This window comes from Prionailurus viverrinus, chromosome X (genome assembly GCF_022837055.1).
Source record: "Prionailurus viverrinus isolate Anna chromosome X, UM_Priviv_1.0, whole genome shotgun sequence".
In the NCBI taxonomy this organism is placed as follows: domain Eukaryota; kingdom Metazoa; phylum Chordata; class Mammalia; order Carnivora; family Felidae; genus Prionailurus; species Prionailurus viverrinus.
The window spans coordinates 96,915,778-96,921,709 of NC_062579.1; the positions used below are offsets into that span (position 1 = coordinate 96,915,778).

The 5,932-nt window shown below is 38.0% G+C and overlaps 1 pseudogene; it reads left to right on the forward strand.

Moving 5' to 3' along the window:
• Positions 1–4,974: 4,974 nt before the first annotated feature.
• Positions 4,975–5,562, forward strand: LOC125157424 (transcription factor BTF3-like; annotated as a pseudogene).
• Positions 5,563–5,932: the final 370 nt, after the last annotated feature.

Consider the following 5,932-nt stretch of genomic DNA (forward strand, 5'->3'; position numbering starts at 1 on the left):
AATAAGGTAATAATTGAATTTTAAAAGTAGCACACAGATTCAAGAAATTCATCTGGAACTCTGAAGAAATGGCAAATTGGTGAAAAAGAGTAAGAAAAAATATGGCAGATGTTGTGGACAAATTCAAGGAATCCAATACACACAAAATAGAAATTTTAGAAGAAGAGAATAGACATGATGTAACAGAAGCAAAAATCAAAGAACAGTGGAGAGAAAATTTCCTGAGCTGAACTAATATTTGACACTTTTGTTTAAAAGAGATGACTAGGAGTGCCTGGATGGCAGTTAAGTGTCCAATTTCCGCTCAGGTCATAATCTCGTGGTTTGTGAGTTCAAGCCCTTGCTTGAGATTCTCCCTTTCCCCCTCTCTTCCCCTACTTGTGTGTACACGCTCTCTCACTCTCTCTCTCTCTTTCTCTTTCTCTCTCAAAAATAGACATTAAAAAGAATAAGAGATGGCCTAATAGTCAAATTTATTGTGGGATGGGAGGAGAGAAAAGAAAGGGGGACAGAGAGGTAAAACAGACTTAACACCTAGAAATATTTTGAATCTCCAGAAAAATTTTGAATTTCTAAAGGCATTGATCACACTAAGCCAGAAAAATAAATAAAATTTAAAAATAAATGTTAATGTTCAATACTCAAGAGCTGTAACGCACCAAGTGAAATATAATTTTAAATGTATTTTTAAATAAATGGAACTATAAGAAAAATCAAGAAAACCACCATATTTATAGAAAGGCATTTTAAATTGCCCTGCAACTATTTTACAGATCACATAAACAGAATAAATTAAAAAATAATAAGTTGGGGTATAGAGGAATTCAATGTTATAATTAATATGTGGTCTTGTCAAAAAGATGGCCCAGAAGCCATTTTTCTAGAATTCAAATGAAGTGAAAGAAAAACAAAATAGTAGAGGAGATGCCTCACATCCAAGGAGCCAACTACAACATAAACTCTGAGAGATCTCTGTGAAATATCTTGAAGTGGGAAGAGACTGAAGGACCTCATAAAGGGCCAGATCACAATTTTGATTTGATAGTGTCAGTAATAGAGTCTGAGTTAGGGAATGGCATGCCATTGGAAATCTGGATAATACTCACTAGATACCACACTATGCTCTAGATACACTCTACACAACAACCAATGGTAGCAGTGCTAGACTTGGTAGAGAAAGTATACATCAAGCATAAAGCAGAGGGAGTTTTGTCTAAGCTGAATTTATTCACTCATTCATTGTTCATTTAGTGAATAATTATTGAATATCAGTGTTTACTGGACATTGTGCTAGATGATGGGGGCAAAGCAGTGAAAAAGACAGATAAAATCCTTTATGATTTTTATTTATTTGGCTGGGGAAACAAACAGGTAAACAAATATAGAAATAAGATAATTTTTACAAGTTACATGTGCTACAAAAGAAACAAGTCAAGGCAATGTGATTCAGTGTGTAGTTGTTGGAGGTAGAGTTACTTAAATTGAGTGTTCAAAGAATGATTTCCTCTCTGAAGAGGTGGCATTTAAACTGAGACTTGAACATTTACAGTGAAACATTTAAACTGAGACTTTAAAATGAGCTATAGAAGAGCAGAAGAAAAGATGTTTTCAGCTGAAGCAGCAACAAAGACTTGGGCAAGGGAGGGTTGTACCCTTTATATAGATGGGAAAAAACACAAAACTAAATATTGTAAAGATATCAATTATTCTCTAGTTTATGGATAATTGCTATGAAAATAACATGAATAACAATGATTATTTTGGAGGGTGAAGAGGGTGTGAGAATGTGATGTTAACATCCATGTAAAAGAATAAACTTTTGGAATAGCTGAGAAGATACACTACAATGCTTAAAAAAGTATAATAGCTTATTACTAATGCAAGAATATAGTTTAATGGGAAAAAATAGTTCCCAATGACCTCCAATGTAAGTACAAACACTAATTTATACAGGTGGCATTATATTATATTAGGAAAGGAAAAGATAAGCCAATAAACAGTGCTAGAGCAATTGGTTATTTACCAAATTTTACATAGTTACTTATCACCAGTCACCAAAATACAGATTAAAGACAAATGTTTAATAAGTAATCTTAAAAAGAAAATATAAGGAACTAGTTGTGCAATATTTGAGTGAGGAACACCTCTTAATGCGACAACAAAGGAAATCTTAAAGGAAATTAGCAGATTGCATGTGGTGATGAATGATTATTTGCCTTTTGAAATGTTGTGTATCTTCTAAATTATGTATACTGAGAAACTTTTAACTTTAGAATCAGAAAAATAATACTAGAAAAAACATTCAAAACGATTACCTCAAAAGAAAACTGAGGGATTGTTTTACAAAAGAGGCATATCTGGTACTTCTAAAATCATGCCCTGAGGAGAGTCACATTCTCTGTATATTTGGTTAACTCAGCATTACTCTTAAGAAATATAGGTAACAACTGCTATTGGAATGTTTCTTATTCTTTAATTTTCAGGAAACAGATTGTCCAAAATAATTTTAGCCTTTTAGTCTCTCGCTTTAAAAATACAGTCAAATATTGATCTTACCACAGAGATCTGATAGGAGATGAACTTGGGATCTTCCCCCTGGACAATAGAGACCATTTGGTCCAACAGAGTACCAATTACAACACATATTTTATCATTGTTTTCCCAAGCCTCCCTTGGGAATTCTGTCTGATAAAAAGTAAAAATTGCAACACTGTTTGATTCTTTGGTGCAGACGTTTTCCTTCTCTTTGTCCTGCAAAGTCACACAAAGTACATTTTCTCTGTCTCCATACTCCTGACACTTTCACTTTCATTAAATTCCAGAATAGCAACTTTCTTACCCAGACAAAATGGGCTCCCTGGGAATTACCAGCCTCATCGTTATTTAAATAAAATTACATATGTATGTCAATTCAATTGTCTTCAAGTATCAGTGTTATTTCTCAGTCAGCAAGTAACCAGGCTGTAGACTTTTTGCATTTTCATCTACTTTAAAGTGCAACTGCTCAGCTAATGAGATCACTATAGCCCAGCAGAAAGCTCAAGTTTGAAGTGAAGTTTTTTTTAAAGTTTATTTATTAATATTATTTGAGAGAAAGACAAAGAGAGAGGTGGAGAGACCCAAGCAGGCTCAGCGCTGCCAGCACAGAGCCCCATGCAGGGCTCAAACTCACAAACCCTGAGTTCATGACCTGAGCTGAAATCAAGAGTCAGAAGCTCAACAGACTGAGCCACCCAGGTGCCTTTGAAGTTATTTTTCTTTTCATTTCAGTCAAGATTTTTTGCTTGTTTGTAAGTTTTTCCCCTCTGTGCTGAAATGTTACTACTCATTGTGTTTGATCCAGTCCAGTGTTGAATCTGTAATTCCACTTCATGGCAAAATAATGTTTGTTTCTATCTTCATAATCTTCCAGAAGTAGCTATGAAGTAGCTATCTTCATGCCACTGAGAGCTAATTTGAAAACTGTTAGCAAAATATCCCAAATCACTGGAGGACCAGTGGAGCCATGGGAGAGGAGTCAGAGGCCCTTCTCCAGGACCCAGGTTTTCCTGGTGACTTAGCTCCAGGTAGCCCCACATTTGTTCCAGGTGGTCTCAAAGGGCGGGAACTTTCATTCGGACTGTGAGCAGAGGCCTCAACAAAGGCCCTGGGCACCAAGCCTGGTCCATTGCTTTCTGAGCAAACCTCCCCAGAGCTCAGACCTGGTTGGGAACCCTGGCGGGAATGACACAGTGGTTGACTGCTTCTGGATGAAGCCTGCAGTGCGGACACTTGCTGGATCTGAGGCCTCTGCGCAGTGCCCAGTCTCTGAGTGACTGCCTGGATCTTGAACCTGTTATCAACGGGTGCCTTATGCAGACTGCTTGGAACCCTGAAACAGGTGTTGATCCTGGTCCTGCCTAAGGGGCTGTGGAGGAACCACTTTGTTGATAGATAGATAGATTTAAAATTATATTTAATGGTATATAATGATGAAACCTCCTAGGACCCTCTGGCCAACTTAGTAGTCTTTTAAGCTTTAGCAAGCACCTTTAGCCCACATGGTTGATTAACCTTTCTTTTTATATTTATAGATCCTGCATTCTTTCCTAGAAAGAACAGAGCACCTCTGTACAACCCTCAGGCACTAAGGAACCAGATCACCTTGCTTCAAGCACTGAGATAATATCTGTAGCTGGCACCATTGAGGCTGCACATAATCAAGAAATGTTAGGTATTCCCGTACTCCCTTTATTGATTAACTACCCTAAATGCCTTTAAAAACCCTTGGGCCAGTGGTGCCTGGGTGGCTCAGTCAGTTAAGCGTCTGACTCGGTTTCAGCTCAGGTCAAAACCTCAAGGATCCTGGATTCCAGCCCTGCATCAGGCTCTGTGCGGACAGCATGGAGCCTGCTTGGATTCTCTCTCTCCCTCTTCCCTCCCATTCCCCACCTGCTCGCTATCTCTTTCTCTTAAAAATAAATAAATAAATAAACATTTAAAAAGAAAAACCCATGGGCCAGGCAGAAACCTTGGAGTTGGCCTTTGGACAAGAGTCACCTTCTCCCCAGGTGGCCAACCTCCTGAATAAAACTCATATTCCTTTCCAACCAAAACTTATCTCTTGAGTATTGGTCTTTGGAGTGATGGGCAGCTGAACTCGGGTTTTGGTAACAATGATCTCATATATTATTAATATAACATATTATTACATAATATATATTCAAAATTCTGAATAAAAATTCAGGGAACCTGGAAATTTCTGAACAACAAAAATAAATTTAAGTGGAAAAAGACTAGTTCTTCAAATATTTTAAAATGTCAATCACATGTTCCTGATAATTATTAGCAAGGTTAAAGAAAAAGTGACTACTGAAATCATTAAAATTTTTTTTTAATGTTGAATCTCAGCTGGTCCACCCGAGACCCCCTGAGCACCAACCCTAGTCTCTCATGCGGTCCCATTTCTGCTACAACAAGATGAAAGAAACTATCATGAACCAAGAGAAACTCGCCAACTGCAAGCACAAGTACACATTGGTGGGAAAGGAACTGCTTGCTGAAAGAAGGTGGTTCATAGAACAGCTACAGCAGATGATAAAAAACTTCAGTTCTCCTTAAAGAAGTTAGGGGTAAACAATATCTATGGTATTGAAGAAGTGAATATGTGCACAAACCAAGGAACAGTGGTCCACTTTAACAACCCTAAAGTTTAGGCGTCCCTGGCAGCGAACACTTTCACCATTACAGGCCATGCTGAGACAAAGCAGCTGACAGAAATGCTACCCAGTATCTTAAACCAACTTGGTGCAGACAGTCTGAAAAGTTTAAGAAAGCTGGCTGAAGCTCTGCCCAATCTGTGGATGGAAAGGCACCACTTTCTAACGGAGAGGATGGTGATGATGAAGTTCCAGATCTTGAGAATTTGGGTGAAGCTTCCAAGAATGAAGCAAACTGAATTGAGTCAACTTCTCAAGATGATAAAACTTGAAGAAGTTACTGGGAGCTGCTATTTTATATTATGACTGCTTTTTAAAAATTTTGTTCATGAATCTGATAAAATCTAGATCTCTAATATTTTAAGCCCAAGCCCCTTGGACACTGCAGCTCTTTTCAGTTTTGCTTATATACAATTCATTCTTTGCAGCTAATTAAGCTGAAGAAGCCTGGGAATAAAGTTTGAAACAAGATTAATAAAGTTCTTTGCCTAGTAAAAAAAAATTTAATGTTTATATTTATTTTTGAGACAGACCATGAGTAGAGGAGGGGCAGAGAGAGAGGGAGACACAGAGTCTGAAGCAGGCTCCAGGCTCTGAGCTGCCCGCACAGAGCCCTACGCAAGGTCAAACTTGTCAACCACGAGATCATGACCTGAACTGAAGTCAGATGCTCAACTGACTGAGCCCCCCAGGCGCCCCTGAAATCATTTTAAACATTGCCTCTCCCTTTCCAT